Raw genomic sequence first — 19,837 nt, 5'->3', positions numbered from 1 at the left:
CCATACTTAACCCTAACCCTGACCCTAACCCCAACCCTAACCCTGACCCTGACCCTAACCCTAACCCTAAACCCCTTTAACTAACCCTAACTCTAACCCAAACCCCTAAATTCCATGGTTAACAAAAAAAAACGCATGTGCAAAAAAACGCATACATAAGCATGCCAATGCGCAGATATGCGCACCCATAGGCTATAATGGCCATTTTTAGCGCAAAACGTGCGCATATGTGCGCATGCGCTTTTTTGCAGGGCCAAAAAATGCAACATGCTGCGTCTGGAAAATACCAACGCACACCCCCAAAAAACGCAGCGCATGAAAATCGCATACGTGCGCATGCCAGCGCGCAGGTATGCGCACCCATGTTAAATATAGGGGAAAAAACGCATGCGCACGTATGCGTTTTTTTCCAGCGCTAAAAAACGCAAATGTGAAACCAGCCTTAGTTTGGAAATCTCACTGTGCAAAAATGCAGACTAGCGGGATTCGCGAACCACTGGCCAATCATTCAGCCACATCTGCTGCTTTTTCCGCCTCAATCTCCGTGGCAAATATTCCCACACAGGTCTCCATCCGCAGAACCTTTCAGCTGTTATGGAAGTGAAGATTCCTGCTGTTTTTGTTTCACAGACCATATCTTTCGAAATCCACCATAACATTTCCACCTGCACCACATTCACAGTCAAGCAGTTTGTCATGTTCACCCTACTCCACTCTTTCTCAGCACAGCAGCCAGCCTTGGTCCCTCATTTGTGGTCATGTAAAAGAATGCGTCCTCCTACACATGCCAAAGCTAAGAGCTTGAACTCCACCATCTCAAATCTATTGGTCATGGAAATGCTGACTTTCCTCCAGGTGGATACAGACTGGTTCCGAAAGTTGATGACCATCAGAGTCACCAAGTACCAGTTACCCAGTTGCCATTATTTCTCTAAGAAAGCTGCAAGTCTGCCAGGGAGTATTTCACCACTGACACCTGAACAAACAAACATGGGCAAGGCATAGGTATAACATCTTGCAGACTGGGCACTGGTTAATTCTGGGAGCAGGCGGGCAAGGGCTGCTCCACAAGTTTTGGAATCCCCAAGGTTTGCAGGACAAACCTCTGTATCTAACACATACTCCACTGCTTCTGCCTCTTCCACCTCCTCTGGGGCCTCCACCTACTCTCTCAACCTCTTCCTTAAAGAGACACACGTACACACAGTGCAGAGAGAGTCTTCTCCACGTTTATATTATGCAGTCAGGGCTCACTGCAATTCAGCAGAGTATAAATTAATATGCCCTGGAGATCACAGACACACAGCTCAAGAGTTTTGAATACCGCATTCACTCGAGTATAAGCCGACCCGAGTATAAGCAGAGGTACCTAATTTTACCTAAAAAACTGGGAAAACTTATTGACTCGAGTATAAGCCGAGGGGGAATTGCAGCAGCTACTGGGTCTGTGAGTCTCCCCTCTCCCTGCTGGTCCAAGGGTCTCCCACGGGGGGTGTTTCTTACCCCCTCCTTCACAGCAACAGCGGCGGCTGAGCAGCGCAATATTGGCACATGTATTGAGTCCCTGAGGTAGCGGCTTGGAGCAAGTGGTAGCCAGAGGATACCAGAAAGAGGCTAATGGAAAAGGGAAAGTGAATATAGGCTGTAATAAAATTAAATGCCGGTAATCTCCTCATCATTGAATATTACATATAGGAAGCACATCGGCAATGCAGCCATATTATAGTAGCATAGCTACTATTTGCAGTGCAAACCAACCTAAATAAGAATACTGTATATATAAATCACTGCCAGAGATCTCCAATCAGCTCTTAGATAAAGATCAGGGAGACCATCAGGTAATGTGTCTGGGAGAGCTATGTCAGTAGTGCTAACACACAGTGAAGCGGATCATTAACCACCGCTTTCAGTATTAGTGTGTTTAATTAGAAGCAGGGTGTGCTGGCATTCCACACTGAAGTCTGTTCCTTACAGGTCTCACATTACAGAGACCATGCTGCAATAAAAGTACTCACGTGATCCCTGTTGCTCTGACCCAGCGTCTCAAGCAGAGAGCTAGCAGGGAGGGTGAGGACAGCGTGCAGTAGCTAATAGTTAAGATAAGTCCCTGACACGCCAGGGAGTGGGCTTTCTCTATGGCAGGTGGAGGAGGTTGCAGGCGACCTGTGTTTTCAGTGCTGCAGCCGTACGTTTCACTTCCAGTGACGTCATGAATATTCATAAGCCATAATGAGCTGGACCGGAAGTGATGTGTGCGTAGCTGCTGCTGTGAAGGATGGAGTAAGAAAGATCACGGAGAAGAGAAATGTACCAGGGGAGACAGACCAGTGGGGGTGACTCAAGTATAAGCCGAGAGGGGCACTTTCAGCCCAAAAAGTTGGGCTGAAAATCTCGGCTTATACTCAAGTATATACAGTACTTTGGATAGCTATCCAGGCTGAGTTTAAGCTATAGTTTTCTTCACTAAACCTGGAGGAAGGGAAGGCCATGCGTGATAATGGTGTGAACCTGGTGGTAGTCATAAGCCGTGGCAACCTCACACACGTGCCTTGCATGGCTCACATCCTCAACCTGGTGGTACAGCAATTTCTCATAGTTAACCGTTTGATATGCGATGTGGAATTCCACTCTGCATAAGTTGCAGCAACTGTGACAGCAGTGATGAGCACTGGTGCAGTATGTCCTTTTGTATAGCCTGGGCCAATGCATTACAGATGTGGTGCAAATCATGCTTGTGGAGTGGGCACAAAAGAAGGACCTCTGCATCCTTCTGCACAATTTTGAAATGGCTCCTTAGATAGTTACATATAAGCTTCATAAGAAACAGATCAAATTTTTAGGCATCCGTTTTGTTGTGTCCGATGATTACAGAGTTCATACCGACGTCTTTAAGAAAGAAACTTCGGTCAATGCAATTGTACATGCTTCCTCTGCTCATACTTTATCCACTGTATAGGCCATCCCAATAGGTCAGTTCTTGCGGAGCAGGTGCTTGTGTTCCACTGATGAGCATTTGGAGAGGTAAGTGACTGACCTTCGAGATAGATTCAAAGCAAGCGGTGCATAAAACGGGGGTACCAGTAGGCCTCTGATTGTGGCCATCTCTTGCCGTGATCCAGAAGGGAATCAGAAGGGTCCCATCAAATTAGGTTAATTTCTACCTATAATAATCTGTAGGGCACCATTAGAAACATCTAAAATAAACACTGGTCTATTTTGAAGACGGAACCTGCCATTGGCAAGTTACTCCCAGAGAGACATCTATTAACAGCTAGAAGAAGTAGCAATTGAAAAAAACTATTGGGGAAAAGCCACTATGTGGCCAGACCTTCTTTCCCATTTATACGGGGAAACCACGCCATGGCTGTTATCCATGTGGGTCCTACTTGACATGTTGGAACATTGAATGAATTGCTCCATTATGCTCATCTGATGGGAAACAAACCTTTCAGATTAGAGAAAACATATCATGTAGTAGAGATTTCGTTGTCATGCATGCCACATGCCCTTGTGGCCTAATTTATGCAGGCCTCACATCCCAGGAAATGGGAATATGTACAAGAAAACATGTTAGGGACTTTAAGGTGGCCCTCACAATTGATGACGTAACATCCCTCAAAACGGTCTCTCATCATTTCAAGCTGTGCCATGCAACTAACACAATGGTTTTTAACAGGGAAAAATGTAAAGTACTACATATGGGCAATAAAAATGAAAAAAAACTTGTAAAGAATGGGAGGAATAGGGCTAAGCAACAGCACATGTGAAATAGACTTGGGTATACTAATAGATCACAGACTGAACATGAGTCTACTGCGTGATTCAGCAGCAAAAAAGCAAATACAATTCTAGGATATATTAACAAAAGCATACAGTCTAGATCATGTGAAGTCATTATTGCCCTCTACTCTTTGGTGAGACCTTATCTGGAATACTGTGTCCAGTTTTGGGCACCACATTTTAAAAAAGACATCAACAAACTGGAGCAAGTTCAGAGAAAAGCGACCAGAATGGTGACCAGTCTGCAAACCTTGTCCTATGAGGAACGGTTGCAGGATTTGGGAATGTTTAGCTTGCAAAAGAGAAGATTGAAAGGAGACTTAATAGCTGTCTACAAATATCTCAAGGGCTGTCACATTGTAGATGGATCAGATTTATTCTCATTTGCACAAGGAAAGACTAGAAGTAATGGGATGAAACTGAATGAGAGGACACAGATTAGATATTAGAAAAACCTTTTTGACAGTTAGGGTGATCAATGAGTGGAACAGGCTGCCACGAGAGGTTGTGAGTTCTCCTTCAATAGAAGTTTTCAAACAGAGGCTGGACAGACATCTGTCTGGGATGATTTAGTGAATTCTGATTTGAGCAGGGGGTTGGACCAGATGGCCCAGGGGGTCCCTTCCAATTCTTCCATTCTATGATTCTATGCCTGCATCGCTTAACTTTTAAAAATACGTGGAGTTGATTGCACTCATGGTGGAATTAGAGATGGCGATTTCAAATGCAGGCTTTGCTGATTGACTGTTGGTGGATAGTGAAAATGGGAACAATGACCCCTCTGAGTCTTAAGGCCCGGTCTCATATAATGAGATTGTTAGCGAGATTGCTGAAACGTCGCAGATTTTGAGATGCAACATCGATCTCGCCAGCGATCTTGCTACATGTGACACATAGCGGCGACCGGCCCCCCCGCTGGATATCGCTGATCGTGCTCGAATGTCCTGGGCCATTTTTTTATCATTGGCATCCCGCAGGCCAGCATGCATCGCTGTATTTGACGCTGACGAGCGACCTCGTTGCCGACGCAGAACGCAGGGACGCAGGCATGAGTCATCTGAAATGCTGCTGTGCAACAAGGAACCAATGACCGCCGAGGTCATTATACGGATCGCCGTATCATTACTGCATCATTGAAGAGATCTGCCTGTTTGGCAGCTTACTAGCGACTATGTAGCGACGCACCAGCAATCCTTACCAGGTCGTATCGTTGTCGGGATCGCTGGTGCGTCGCTATGTGAAGCGGGACCCTAAATAAGAAATTGAGCTTCTCATCTTTCTTATAAAGTCTAGTCAGGAGCCCTCTCATAATTTTTTTTAATCCTTTTCCAATTGGGTCTATCACCTCTGGAGTTTTTTAATTTATGTTATTTTAATTGTGTGTTTTTCATTTTTTCACATGTTTTAGTTGCGGAAGATTATCCCCTATTGGATTATATGCTTCATCCTTTCGTTTGAACCACCACAAGAACAATTCTTCAGAATACGTGATATAAAAGCCTTTATTCATATATCTTTAAAATGAAAAAGCAAGGCTGTCGGACAATCATACCGGTAATACCGGAGGAAGAGTTACTAAGACAACTTTCTTAGGGACTCTTCCTCCGGTATTATGGGTATGATTGTCTGACAGCCTTGCTTTTTCATTCTAAAGATACAGTATATGAATAAAGACTTTTGATTTTAGCCCTGGAGCTGGATGTCTTCCATATTTTCCTGTGCAAGTATTTTTGGGATCCCTTTTTCCATGTTAAAATCAACATTGCATGTACATTGCTATATTTGAATTCTTCTTCTGTTTCTTCCTTCTTGCTATGTAAATTTTGACTTGAACTTAATGCTTTGGGGATTATCTTTTATCTTTACATATATCCTAATTTTTTTCCCTATGCCAGAATTGAGATGTTATTAAGTATTGGGTCTTTGTTCATTCCCATGCCCTTATTAAATATGGCCGGCACATTAAATTTTGAGATCATGAAGAGTCTCACTATGGGTAGCACGTGATACCGACTCATTCGGGAAGGTGTACACATGTAGCGATGCGTGTCACTGATGTCATAGAAACACTTGTTCCTGACGAGCAACGCTGCTGCGACTCCGGAAGTGACGTTCCAGCGGTGGAAGTTCTGTCCTCATGTGGTTGAGCACACCTCCTCTTTGGTCTGGATTGGCCATGAGAGGACACCGAGAGATATTTAAACTCCATGCACAGCACAGAACACACTGTCCCCAAGGAAGCCAAAGTAAAATGCACATCTGGATCTCAACGCAACACTTAAGCATAACAGCACATGGGTAAGAGGCATTTCTGGTGTGTGTTGCCATCACTAGTTATATCATGATGGACATTTGTGTTAATGTATGTATCTTTTCAGCACTCCTGACTTATCATCAGTTTGTGATTACAATTCTTTTAGACAGGGCCAGTTTCATATATATTTACACTGGAGGCAGTCTTCTTATGATTACCGTACAAATTACCTGTACTAACGCTCCCTGTGTACTGCTATTTTTAAACACATACACATCTTTTGCTCACCTCCTGGACACACTTTAACATCCTGTATCACTCCTGTAAAATATCTTAAGGGGCTTATAAGTATTTTTCTGTAGATTGTTTTGCACAATATGACCCCATTGACTTTTTTGATTATTTTGTAGCCCCATGTTTGTATTGTTGCCCACCTGTTTTTATAATTGTTATTTTCTATATGGTTCTATTTACATTGTGATTTGTCTTGTTTTTGTGCCCTTAATTAAAATGGTGTACTTTTTGGCAAAACAAGACTAAGAATAAACCTTTTGTCATATCCATATATCTTATTTTAAGGTATTTCAGCTCCCATTGTTCTTTTTTCTCTAACAGACATGATGCAAATTGTGCTTGTGGAGTGAGCATGAATGAAGGACCTCTGCACCCTTCTACACATTTTTAAAATGGCTTCTAAGATTGTTAGTGCTTACAATGCCATCATCAGCATCACTATTCCAGGTATCTACATGCTGGAGCACACTATGAATAGTCTGCGTGAGGAGGTCATGGTCCCAAAGGAAGAGGTAGAAGCAGAGGAGGATGCGGAAGGGATAACAATACATCTAAGTCCCGTATTGTCGTCACACAGGCAGGTGCCATGGGACGGTGGATTACAGCAATCAAAGGTGGTTCATGGTACCAGGTAATCTGTTAGTGAAGGTGCAGGAGCCAAGGAACAAATAGAGAAAGATGAGGAGGAAGAGGTGATGGGCTTAAAATAGCCAGGAGATAAAGGGGATAATTATCCCCTCTCTGTTGTCTGTGGTTGGAAGGAGGGGATGAAGGGGATGGACCAACACACCATGCACTTGGACCTCATAGAAACGCCTGACAAAAGAGCAACTTCTTGCTGCACTATCTGCAACATGATGGCCATATTGTTAGGATTGGAAATACTGCTGACTACTGGTTTGCCACTCTGTTAGATCCATGGTACAAGAGTAAATTTTGGCAGGAACTCCCCCACTTGGAAAAGGGCGCATGCCTGTTGGAGTATCAAAACATTCTTGTAGACAATCTTTAGCATGGTTTTCCCCAAGATAGCAGTGAGGCACACCATGTGCATGACAATTTTAAACTTCAAGTCACGAACGCCAAGACATTAGCAGCAGCAGAGCAAGTGACATACATAAGCAATTTCTGTGAGTCATTGCACACATTTTTTAGACCAATCCATGCACCCATTCTGACATGTTGTGAACAAATGGAGAAGGTGGGCCAGGAGTATCTCAAGCGCCTGCTGTTGCTACTGCTGATGATGTTAAAAACAATTTTTTGAAATGTGGAGACTCCAAGTTGGGTCTCCATCTGATGGGTTGCCTGTAGTGGAAAGGGTGTCAGAGGCCAATTATACTTTTTCTAGTCTGGGAAAATTGATGCCACTTGTGACAATATTTTTTTAAAACGTGGAGACTTCAAGTTGCGTCTCCATCAGGTGGGTTGCCTGGGCTCCCAAACAGGCAGGCATGCATTTAATTTCAGTCAACTATCTTTGTTACTTTCCTCAATTTTTTTACCAATAGTATCGTATTGAGTGTGGCTGGAGTAAAAAAATAAAAAATGAAAAAAAAATTGGAGGTGTTGCATTAGGTATCAGGGATCCCAACTAAGAAGGCTCACATCGCTCCCTTAAACTCGAGGTCCTCATTGAAACTTCAATTCCAACCTGTAAATGCGAGGCCAGACCCTGATACCTAATGGATGGCCCATGGCTGACTGCTTCTGTGCTATTATAAAAGGTTCTACTGTGGGTCAATTGATCATTCGACAACCTGTGTTACTTTGCTTACATTTTTCTACCAATAGCACTGTACGAAACTGATATTTGTTCCATCTGAGTGAATAAAAGAAAAAAAATTGATGTGCTACATGAGGTATCAGGCCTCCGTGCTAAGAAGGCTTACATCACTCCCTTAACCATCAGTTCCTCTTTGAAACTTTAATTCCAAGCTGTAAATGCTGGGCTAGACCCTGATACCTCATGCATATCCCATGGCTGACTGCTGCTGTTCCATTATAAAAGGGTCTGCTGTGGGTAAATTGATCAGTCAACAACCTTCTCTAGCACAGACCATTTTGATTAGCAAATGGGGCCGGGTCACCTTCATCCCAATAATAACCTTAATTATTTTGACTTGCAAAATGGGTGTCCTGACTGCACCCCATTATTAGCCCTAACGATTTTGATTAGCAAATGGGGTCTCCTGGCTACCTCCCAATATTAGCCATAACAATTTTTAATAGGAAATGGGGCCTTCTGGATGCACCCCAATATTAGCCCTAGCGATTTTGATTAGCAATGGAGCCTGGTGCATACACCCCAATATTAGTCCCAACAATTTTGATTAGCAAATTTGGCATGGTGCCTGAACCTCCATATTAGCCATAACAATTTTGATTAGCAAATAGGGCCTCCTGGCTGCACCCCATTATTAATCCTAACAATTTTGAATAGCGAATTGGGCCTCCTGGCTGCACCCCAATATTAACCTTAATGATTCTGATGTGCAAATGGGGCCTCCTGGCTGCACTACAATATTAGCCTTAAAAATTTTGATTAACAAATGTGACCTCCTCCTGATTCCTGACTGCAACACAGCTGGAAGGTCAATTTCACACAGGACAGGATTCTATCAAACTATATGAAAACTTGCAGCTGTAACAGCAGCAGGAGAAGCCTTTCTGTGCTGCTACAATGAGAAAATGGGGCCAGCAAAACAACATGTCCACTTTTTGAATGGAGAGGGATATGTGACTTGAAGCCCTTGTGCTTGGACATTGTCTATGGTTTCTGTGCTCTGGCTGGCTGTTGGAATGTACACACATTAGGTTAATTAAAAAAAAGTTACACTCTGACACTCATCTGACCTATACACAACCCCTCCCCTCATAAATCACGTACCCCCGCTCATCATACAGATTTGCTATCCAAGCCAAAGTCCTAACAAAAGCAATAGTGGAATCATGATCATTTACCTAACTGTGACCACATTTTGCAGACTTTGAGTAATAATACTTGGGAAACCGAACACGAATCCAGATACCGAATTTGAGATTGGCGAACGTTTCTCTCATCTCTAATAGTGAAACGAAATAGCAATTCATGACAATGTAGAGGCTCTGTAATTTAAATAAGTAGTTAAATACTTTAATGAGCATTAGGCTTGGCCACAAAGAGAAAGTGGCATTTTTTAGGCACACTACTCATGCAGTCATGGCTTTTGACACAGTAACCTCACAGAAACTAATAATAAATTTCACCCATAGAGCATGTATCCACATTTCCCCATGGAAGCTGATAACAAATGCCACCAACAGAGCATATTTTAAAATTTTCCCTCAGAAACTGATAATAATTTTCACCCACAGAGCATGTGCTCACATTTCTCACAGAGATGCTGATTAAAAATTTCACACTCAGACAATAGGGAACAATATCCCCTCAGACAGAGTTGCAGAGCATACACAGTGGCTTACAGAAACAGTTCTCCCATAGATATGGGTTAAAGAATACACACAGAAGATTTTGACAAAGTACTCCCACAGAGATGGATTAAACAATGCACATAGTGGCTTTTGGCACAGTACTATCATAGACTTGGTTGCATAAGAGTAGAAAAATATGACTAGAAGCACATCACTCACTACAGCTGCATCCTGTCCATAGGCTAAGCAGAGCAGAAATAAAAAATAAGAATCTTGAACCAGGAGGATCAGGTCCAAGTGGAGGAGTAGATGGACATGACGGTATAAGTGGAAAAGGCAGAGCAGCAGTTGGTGTCCTGGATTTAAATTTAATCAAGGACAAAATCTGCAAGGAGTTTGTATATTCTACCTGTGTTTGCATGGTTTCTTCCCAGACTCCAAAGACATACTGATAGGGAAATTATACTGTGAGCCCCAATGGTGACTGTGCTGATAATGACTGTAAAGTCTTGTAGAATGAATTGCTCAATATATCTGAGTAAAATAAATAAAGAGTCAAGGGAGAAGTAATCCACCACTGTTTTTTCATAGTTTTTTTTAATTTTTTTATTGGGTTGACTTAAAACAACAAAATTTGAAAAAAATAAAACTATCAATCTATAACCAGTAAGTGTAAAGGGCCTTTTACACATAGCGATATCGCTAGCGATATTGCTAGCGCGTCACCGATTTTGTGACGCAGCAGCGATATCACTAGCGATCTCGCTGCATGTGACACTTATCTCCGACCGGCCCCCCCACTTGATATCACTGATGACGTGAGAATGGGATGGTCCATTTTCTCATTGCCGGCTTCCTGCTGGCGCCGACGAGCGATGCATGGTCGCGGGCGGAAGATGTCAGCAGAGCTGTGTGTGACAGGTAAGTAACAACCGCCAACCGCTGCTGCATCGCTGGTGAGATCTTCCTGTTTGGCAGCTCACTAGTGACCATTTAGCGATGCACCAGCAATCCTGACCGGGTTGAATCGTTGTCGGGATCACTGGTGCATCACTAAATGTAACTGGACCTTTCGTCTAAGTGGAATGGATAAAGAGGTGTGCGTGGTGGCATAGGTTGAAAAGTCAAGGAAGGAGTAATCCAACAATGTTTATTTTTAATTTTGCTTATGGAACTGACATAAAGCAACCTAGATTTAACAAAATTAAACTAGCTATCTAGGATCACAAGTCATAGGACCAAGTGGCGGGTGAGGTGGTCGGTGCGGTATGGGTGGAAGAGGTAACGGAGGAGTAATGCAACATTTTTTGTCTGTTACTTTTGTATTTTTTTGTACTTTTTTATGGAACTGATTTAAAACAACCTAGATTTAACAAAATTAGAACTCATTATCTAGAACCATAAGGCATAGTTCCAAGAGGAGGAAGAGCTGGAAGTGGCATTATAGGTGAAAAAGGCAGAGGAGGTAGCAAACGCACAAAAAGGAGGGGAAAGGAGCCACCCAAATGAAATGAATGTCAAATTGAGTTGAATACTTGCTAAATGTGGCTGGTATAGTTGTCTAGTAATTAAAAGATCCAAACCTGGCTCATATTAACTAATGTTAGCGCCCCACGTTGGCTATGGACAGATGCTCCTTTCTGTGATCACATCCACGCCATGCTCAACAGACAATTCTATATGACACTTGCTGCAAGACAGGCCAGCACCTCCAAGGCATAAAGTGAAGCTCATGCCATGTGTCCAATTTGGAGATCCAGAAGTTAAATGCGTCAGACCCATCTGTTAGTATGAGGAGATGTATAGACACATACTCTTCCACCGTGTTGTTGTAATGCTGGCTGCTATTGATGCGGACACTATTACATAGTTGCAAAAGAGTTTTACCATGATTAAGTCTTTTAGCTGAAAGTGAAATGCATTATTTTTATCTTGCAATATCCCGTGGTGACCAGTGCACTTGTTTTTTAACATTGGATTAATAAAAGTGAATATTCTATTTTATATCTGATTCTGTCATCACTGAAGAAAAACCTCTCTCTCTTTTTGCATTTGATGTTTATGTCCCAGAATAGAACAGATCTGTACATTTAAGTTTTATGAGACAAAATACACCCGAATGTAGTGAGCTATCTTTCCTTATCTTCCTTTTTTCCTTTCTATGATACAGGGTTCCGATGTATGTTGTGTCATGCTCTTAAAGTTTTGCTACATTTCGGCCATGCTAACCCTGCCTTCCGAGGTGTTACCCCCAGCTGCATTGGTAACTTCCTCCTCTGTCTATGCCTTGATATTACACGGAGCCCCCGCTATCAGGTGGGAAAACCATCAGCAGTTTCTCTACCATCTATTGCTTGCATTCATGTATTTGGAGCTCTCGCGCCTGTGATGGAAGTAATGATGGTATGTTGACCTTGAAGCAGGAATCCAGCTAGTTGGCCACCTAGTAATCTGCACTAGTAATAATACAGGCAACTCGGCAGTCATTACGCAGGCAATGCAGCATGTATTGGCTCATGTGTGCCATGCTGCCCAGAAGCAATGAGAAACTGTCCTCAGGGGAGGCATATTGTTTTGGTACTCCATATTCTCCCAGCCACACTCCAGTCAGTGCCACCCTGCTGTGAACATGGTTATTCCTCCTCCTCATCATCCTTCCAAACTGTCCTCAGGCTGTACAGTTGGGTACCTAGCCACTTTTGGGACAATAGCACAATAACCCCCATCTGAGCCATGTGTGCATTACAGTGCCACCATCTCAACCATCATGGCCTGAATTGTTTTTTTCCAGCAGGCATGTAAGTGAAGTAGTAACACTGATGAATGTGTCATTAGGGCTGGCCATATTGGTGGATTATTCAAAACAGCAGAAGATTGCACACATGTCCCACATGGATGCACACTCATTGGAAATTAACTAGTGTTGTTCTGCTCACACAGTCTCTTCAATATATGCAAGCTGGAGCTTTTACCAGTACCAACCACTCATCTGTCTGCTGTTTGATCCCAGTCCACAGCTCACAAACAGATGAGTTGCAGACCAACCTGCTATTGTTTTCCTGGCTTTGCTGAAGCTGGTGGTGAAAGTCTTACTGTGACCGGATGAGGAGGCGGTGTATGATGCGGAGTAGTGGGGGAGGCAACCTGAAGAGATAAACATCCAGCTATCCTCTGTGATGGTAGGACATGGGCTCCAATGCCTTCTGCCTCTGTCCCAGCCACCAATAAATTTACCCAGTGGGCAGTTAGGGAGATGTAATGTCCCTGGCCATGCTTACTGGTCCAGGTATCAGTGGTTATGTGGACCTTGCCACTGACTGCATTGCACAGTGCTTGCAGGATTTGGTCCACAACATGTGTAGGGCAGGGATGGACTGCCTGCAACAGTAGTGGTGGCTGGGTACAACGTACTGCAGGACAGTCACCACCATCAGTTATTTAAAACCAAGCCAAAATAGCAGCATTTCAAAGGTGAGTAATTTAGTAATACTGACATTCAGTACTATGGCTCATGAGTGGCTATGGGAGTATCTCATCTTTCTCTTGAGGGTTTGGGGTGGAAAGCTGAATACTTCCATTGAACGGTGTGTAGATGCTTGGTGACACTGGTAGTGGAAATGCTGTGACATCCTCTCTTTGCGGGAAGGCAAGTGGCCTGTTGATTGTGAGCTGAAGGAAGAGGCCGAGACCACAGCAGAAGAGCAAGTAGAAGGCGGCTCATACTTGTCATGCTTTTTAAGGTGTGTACTCCACTGCAACTCATTCTTGGTACTAAGCTGCCTCGCCATACAGGTGGTTCTAAGGTTCAGAACATTTATGCCTCACTTCAGAATCTGGCGGCGTAGCATGCAAAACATCTGTCGCTTGTTGCCAGCACATTCCCTGAAGATATGAAATGCCAAGGAGCTCTTTTGAGCTGTCTTTGGTGTGTTGATTTCAGTGGCACAGTGGGCAGTAGCAACCAAACTCCTGGCAAGGATCTCCCGCTTTGCCTTTGCGCACTGCTCCCTCTTTTGGTGTGTTGCTGTGGCAGAAAGGCCATCTCCTCTTCCTCCCAAACTGTGCATGTCACTGGGATGGCCTCCACTCCATGTAGGGTCTGGGACGTCATCATCCCCTGCATTATCTTTCACTGACTCCTCAACCCTGCCCTTCTTGCTGGTTTGCACACTGCAGAAAAACGCTGAAGTTGGCAACTGAATTTTGTCATCATCTGACATGTTCTTCGGTAGTCCACTGACCGTATGCACTAGCCCTCCGATGTACTGATCCTCCAACATAACAAGTGATTGGCATCAGTGCACTCAGTCTTTTCCACTTCTGGGGCAGAGGCAGGTGGATTGGCCATGGAATCACAGACAGTGAAGTTATCAAAAATCAGAAGAGACTGATGTATGACTTGGGGCTCAGAATGCTTGGCTGATTTGCGGTATACGGAGCTGAGCCGTGTGTGTTTATGAGGTTAACGGAGCTGAGCCATGTCTGTACGAGGTGTACAGAGCTGAGTCGTGTGTGTACGAGGTGTACGGAGCTGAACCGTGTGTGTACGTAGCGGAGCTGTGTGTGTATGGAGCAGAGCCGCACATGTGCGAGGTGTACGGAGCGAAGCCCCGTGTGTGTACGAGGTGCACGGAGCGGAGCCGCGCGTGTGTACGAGGTGTACGGAGCGGAGCTGTGTATGTATGGAGCAGAGCTGCACATGTGCGAGGTGTACAGAGTGGAGCTGTGTGTGAGGTGTACGGAGCGAAGCCGCATGTGTACGAGGTGCACGGAGCGGAGCTGTGTGTGTGTGAGGTGTATGGAGCGGAGCCGCACGTGTACGACGCGTACGGAGCTGAGCCGTGTGTGTACAATGCGTGTACGGAGTGGAGCCGCGCTTGTGTGCGAGGTGTACGGAGCGGAGCCGTGTGTGTTTGGAGCAGAGCCGCATGTGTGAGAGGTGTACAGAGTGGAGCTGTGTGTGAGGTTTAGGGAGCGAAGCCGTGCGTGTACGAGGTGCACGGAGCAGAGCTGTGTGTGTGAGGTGTATGGAGCGGAGCCGCACGTGTACGACGCTTACGGAGCTGAGCCGTGTGTGTATGAGATGTACAGAGTGGAGCAGCACGTGTGCGAGGAGTACGGAGCAGAGATGTGTACGGAGAGGAGCCGTGTGTGTGTACGGAGCAGAGCTGCACGTGTATGAGTTGTAAGGCGCAGAGCCGCACGTGTGCAAGGTGTACGGAGCAGAGCCGCACTTGTACGAGGTGTACGGAGCAGAGCCGCACGTGTACGAGGTGTACGGAGCAGAGCCGCACGTGTACAAGGTGTACGGAGCAGAGCCGCACGTATATGAGGTGTACGGACCAGAGATGTGTACGGAGCGGAACTGTGTGTGTGTACGAGGTGTACAGAGTGGAGCCGCGTGTGTGCATGGTGTACAGAGTCGAACTGCGTGTGTACAAGGTGTATGGAGCAAAACCGCAAGTGTACAAGGTTTACAGAGCGGAGCCATGTGTGTACAAGGTTTACGGAGCGTGGCCACGTGTGTACAAGGTGTACGGAGCAGAGCCGCATGTGTACGAGTTTTACGGAGTGGAGCCATGCATGTACTGAGTGGAGCCGTGTCTGTGCGAGGTGTACAGAGTGGAGCCATGTGTGTACGAGGCATGAAAAGCGGAATCGTGTGTGTATGTGGAGCCATATGTGTACAAGGTGTATGGTGGGGAGCATACCTCCCAGCGAGACAGTCCCAATTTTGAGAGAGAGTCTGCCGCACTGCCCTGGCTGGGAGGTTTCTTCTCCCGCGAACACAGGAGTATACGGCGGAGCCCCGAGGAGCACTTTAAAATTGGCACGTGACGTTCCACCGGAAGTGACGTGCTGGAAGCTGACCGGAAATGAGGTAATTTCGAGAGGAGATTGTGACGGAACCATGGAGGCACTTCAGGGAATGATTCAGATCCATCATCGTGTCCTCCTCCAACACTGCGGACAGTGTACTTTGGCAGATTGTGCTCTTGATGCTATACGCTATGGTGAAGACTCTTACTTACCATATATATATTAAAACAAAAAGGGTGATGAACTTAATAAATTCAATACTTAATAGAGCACTATAATGAAATATAATAAAATAAAATCCGAGTTGGAACACCCCTCAGAAACTATGGATGGCAGACCATCCGGTAGAGAGTGACTATACATACTGAATATGGGGGAAGAAAAACCGGCAAGGTGACAGGTGAAAATAAATAAAATATATGCAACAAAGTGTGGTTATAATTAAAATACCCTTTATTAAAATATGGGTATACACATAAAACAATTAAAAGAAAAACATACCAGGCATGTACACGGTGTCATAATATAATATGTTGTAGCATGAGGCTTGATATATAACCATGTAAAAATATAGAAACAAGCTCAATAATAAACAGGTAATAGTTGTATATTTTTATATGGACCCCAAAGATAAAATGGTGAAAAAAATGCAAAGAAAAAATATATATAGTGAAGTATAAAATATATATGAATGTTGTGTAAATAATAATATACAAATGAAGTGACACAACAATAGTCAATATAAAATAAAAATGGTGAAGATGCACATAATCTAACGTGTGCAGAAGAAACCACACTGAATGTGTGGAAACCACAAAATAAAAATCAGGGGATGAACAACTACCTGGTGAGCTGTATAATGTGCCTGGTGACGCGCCCCGACGCGCGTTTTGGAATGAATTACCTTCGTCAAGGTAAATCTTGACAGAATGCAGCATTAGTGCTGCACAAGGTGGCTCTTTTACTTAAAAACACCTGCGGGGGGGTCACAGGTTCCCTTTAAATTTGTTGCAGTATTGGGGGGGTCCGGGAAGATTTCTTGCACAGGGGTCCTCTGCAGTCTGTGTCCGCCCCTGGTTGAAATCATGGATGCTATTAGGATATTTAAAGGTGATCTCAGGAATGGGCAATTGATAGCATTAGAGATTAGTGAATATACTCTAATGGAATTGAATTCTGCTCACAATACTGCAAAAATCTGCTTTTGCCAAAATTAGGATTTTTTGTAATTTGCTTCTGCCACTGAGAGCAATTTTGATACAATGTAAAGGGCATCAAAAGATTAAAAGATAAAACAAAATACTTCTGCTAGACCAAAATTCTTGGCTCTGTTGAGACGCAGTATTTTTCCGCTTATGCTTGTTCATGTATTTTCGATAATTTACATCTTATTTTTATTATGTATAATAAAAGGTATTCAAGTGATGTTTGGGAATGAATTTCCTGGGAAACGCCTCGTGTATAGACAAATTAATTTTTTTCCTGATCTGCTCATCTCTAGATATATGTCACATAGTGACAAGGGACAGTGGGCTCCTACCTGATCCCTCGAACTAGGGGTGCCCTAATCTATCTCTTTTCCAGGATTACTCCTGAAGGTGGAGACGCCAGCTTCTTGTACCTATCTATGCTCCTAATTTAGCACTTATCTGATCCCTCCACCTCCCAGGGAGGTGAGGGACTGAAGTCTATAGGAAAACACTGACCAGACAGATAAGGTTAACAGACAGGGATAAAAGAAATCAACAATCATTAAAAATATACTCTCAAAATCACAGAGTGGGAAACAGAAGAGGTATTGGAAGGGGAAAACAAATGTGAGAGGATACAGAAAAACACGCAAATCAACTCCACACAGCAAACTCTAGAAAAACTCTTCAACCGCCAACTTCAAATGCTGAACTTTCTCCTTCACCACCTTACAAGGTTGAAGAACTATAACTGGCAAATCTCAAATGCCAGTGGCGAGCATATATACCAGAGGAGAGTGGCCAATACTGAACAGCTATGACAACTCAGGATGGAGAGCTCCAGGAGATCAACTGAACTCATTAACCCTTGCCAGGACAGCAAGGAAAAGTGCACTGTTTAATAGGATGGGGAAACAGTTCTAACAAGTGCAGGAGTTTGTGTAACCAGATGCTGCGATTTTCTGTCCTCTCTCTGTCACAATATCCCCTTCACAATATATTAATGAGAAATGTCATCAATGTGAGATTTGTGGGGCTAAACATCCAGTATCCCCACTGATCTGTTGATATCTACTCTGGCAGCAGTCCGATGCAATTAATTTATGGAGCAAAACATCAAAGTTTTGTACATTGTTTAATGGCTGCTGCCAAGTACTACAGTTTATCTTCACTTTGCTTCTGTAATGTTCTGCTCTATATGTTGCTTACAAATGGCCACAACTAGAATAGATGATTGGTCTGATGACACAATTCCATCAATCTTAAACTGATGGTCTATCCTATGGATATGTCATAAATTGATCAAGGAAACCTACTTTAATTTGTGATGCAGTTCACCATATAGTGCTAAATTCATAGAAGACTGTTACATCTGCACATTGAGTAGATTTAAAAGATGTGCTTAAAACACAGTCGTATAAACCATATTTTGTGGCCTACTTATACAACTGGTAAGATGATGGTCTGAAACCCTTCTGCTTTAAAACGTTGTATATTGTGATCTCCTTGAAGAACATACCGCTTTATAACATTTTTTTCTTTGACTGAGTTTCAACTACAGTTTTTTGGGTTATGGTTGAAGATTGCTTGCAATAACCTAGAGCAGTGTCTATATCCTGTGTTCCTATATTAGTTTTTGAAAAGTATAAATGGAAAAAGAACCTTGCCATTTGTTATGGTACTTAAAAATAGTAATTGCACAAAGCTTTAGGTGAACTGTGTCTGATCCATTATACTTGTCAATAAAAGAAACAAAAACACATTTATTTTCAAAGCTTTATAGCATTTATCCCACTGTAAAGTGTTGGTGTCTTTAGATTCATAATTTAATGCTGATTAATTTCTAAATATATTTATATACTGTATATGAGTTGGAGCTCTGTTTTTCTCATACAATGCTTTGATAGATTACAGATAGATAAGATTCTATGTAGAGGCCAGGAGGAGATAGAAGCAGAGGTCTTCCTCCTCCATTCTACATAGAATCATCAGTAGCAACTGTCATCTTATATCTCAGTATTCATTGAATACAGAATTTATCTATGAATTGAGAATTTTTAAAATTAATGATCAGTAGAGTTGAGCAAAACGGGTCGGTCAAATTCAAAAGTCACTAACTTTTGCTAAAGTTGAGTTTCCCGGAGCGAAACCCGACCATAGCGTGAGGTCGGCCATGCGGTCCCCGACCCGAGCGCCAAAGTCACTTTTCCCATAATGCTTTCAGGCGCCTTTTCTCTGCCAATGAGAAAGGACGGAAACTGTGGGCAACGCGATGACATGGGCATTGGTCACCACCATCTTAGAGCAGGGCATTTCAGTGATTGGCTTGCTTTGTGTGGCATCACAGTGGCTATAAAAGCCCTGACCTCCGACCGCCATCTTGCTTCTGCCGATCTTAGCATAGGGAGAGGTTGCTGGTTGCCGCTGCTTCTCAACAGGGAGAGTGTTACGCAGGAAAGAAAACAGATAGGCAGGGAAGAAAAAAGAATCTGTGCTTCTGCTGATAGCAATTGTGCTGTACAGTTAGTGTGCAGTGACGGGGAGGATATTTTTGTGTGCCGAAGCGCTGGTTATTAGGCTGCCTTATAAGGCTACCTGATAGCTGCATTGCTGTGTGCACACTGCTGTGCAGACTGCTTTTTACACAGCACTCCTACTTTTATTCTTTTTTCTGAACAGTTACCAAGCGTTCATTTTTTCCCACACCGTATTGGGGTTGTATGCTCCTCACACACTACCATGTACCGGTTGGTATCACGGACAAATACATGCTATCTGTGTGTGACTCCAGAAATAAATATACATAGATTTACATTTTTCCATACACCGTATAGAGCTGTCTGCTTCTGATACAGTACCGTATATCTGCTGTTTGGATTATGGTGAAATACATACTGGGAGAGCATCTGGGTGTAAGTAAGGGAATATATAAAAGGAGATTTAAAATTTCCCCTACACTTTATACAGCTGTCCGCTTCTGATACAGTACCGTATATCGGCTGGTTGGATTACGGTCAAATACATACTGGGAGAGCATCTGTGACTAATGAAATATATACATAGATTTAAATTTTTCACTACACCT

The sequence above is a fragment of the Dendrobates tinctorius genome, unplaced genomic scaffold, assembly GCF_039654945.1.
Source record: "Dendrobates tinctorius isolate UK_male_01 unplaced genomic scaffold, ASM3965494v1 ptg000008l, whole genome shotgun sequence".
Lineage (NCBI taxonomy): Eukaryota > Metazoa > Chordata > Amphibia > Anura > Dendrobatidae > Dendrobates > Dendrobates tinctorius.
Note: the sequence above shows the minus strand (reverse complement) of the source record.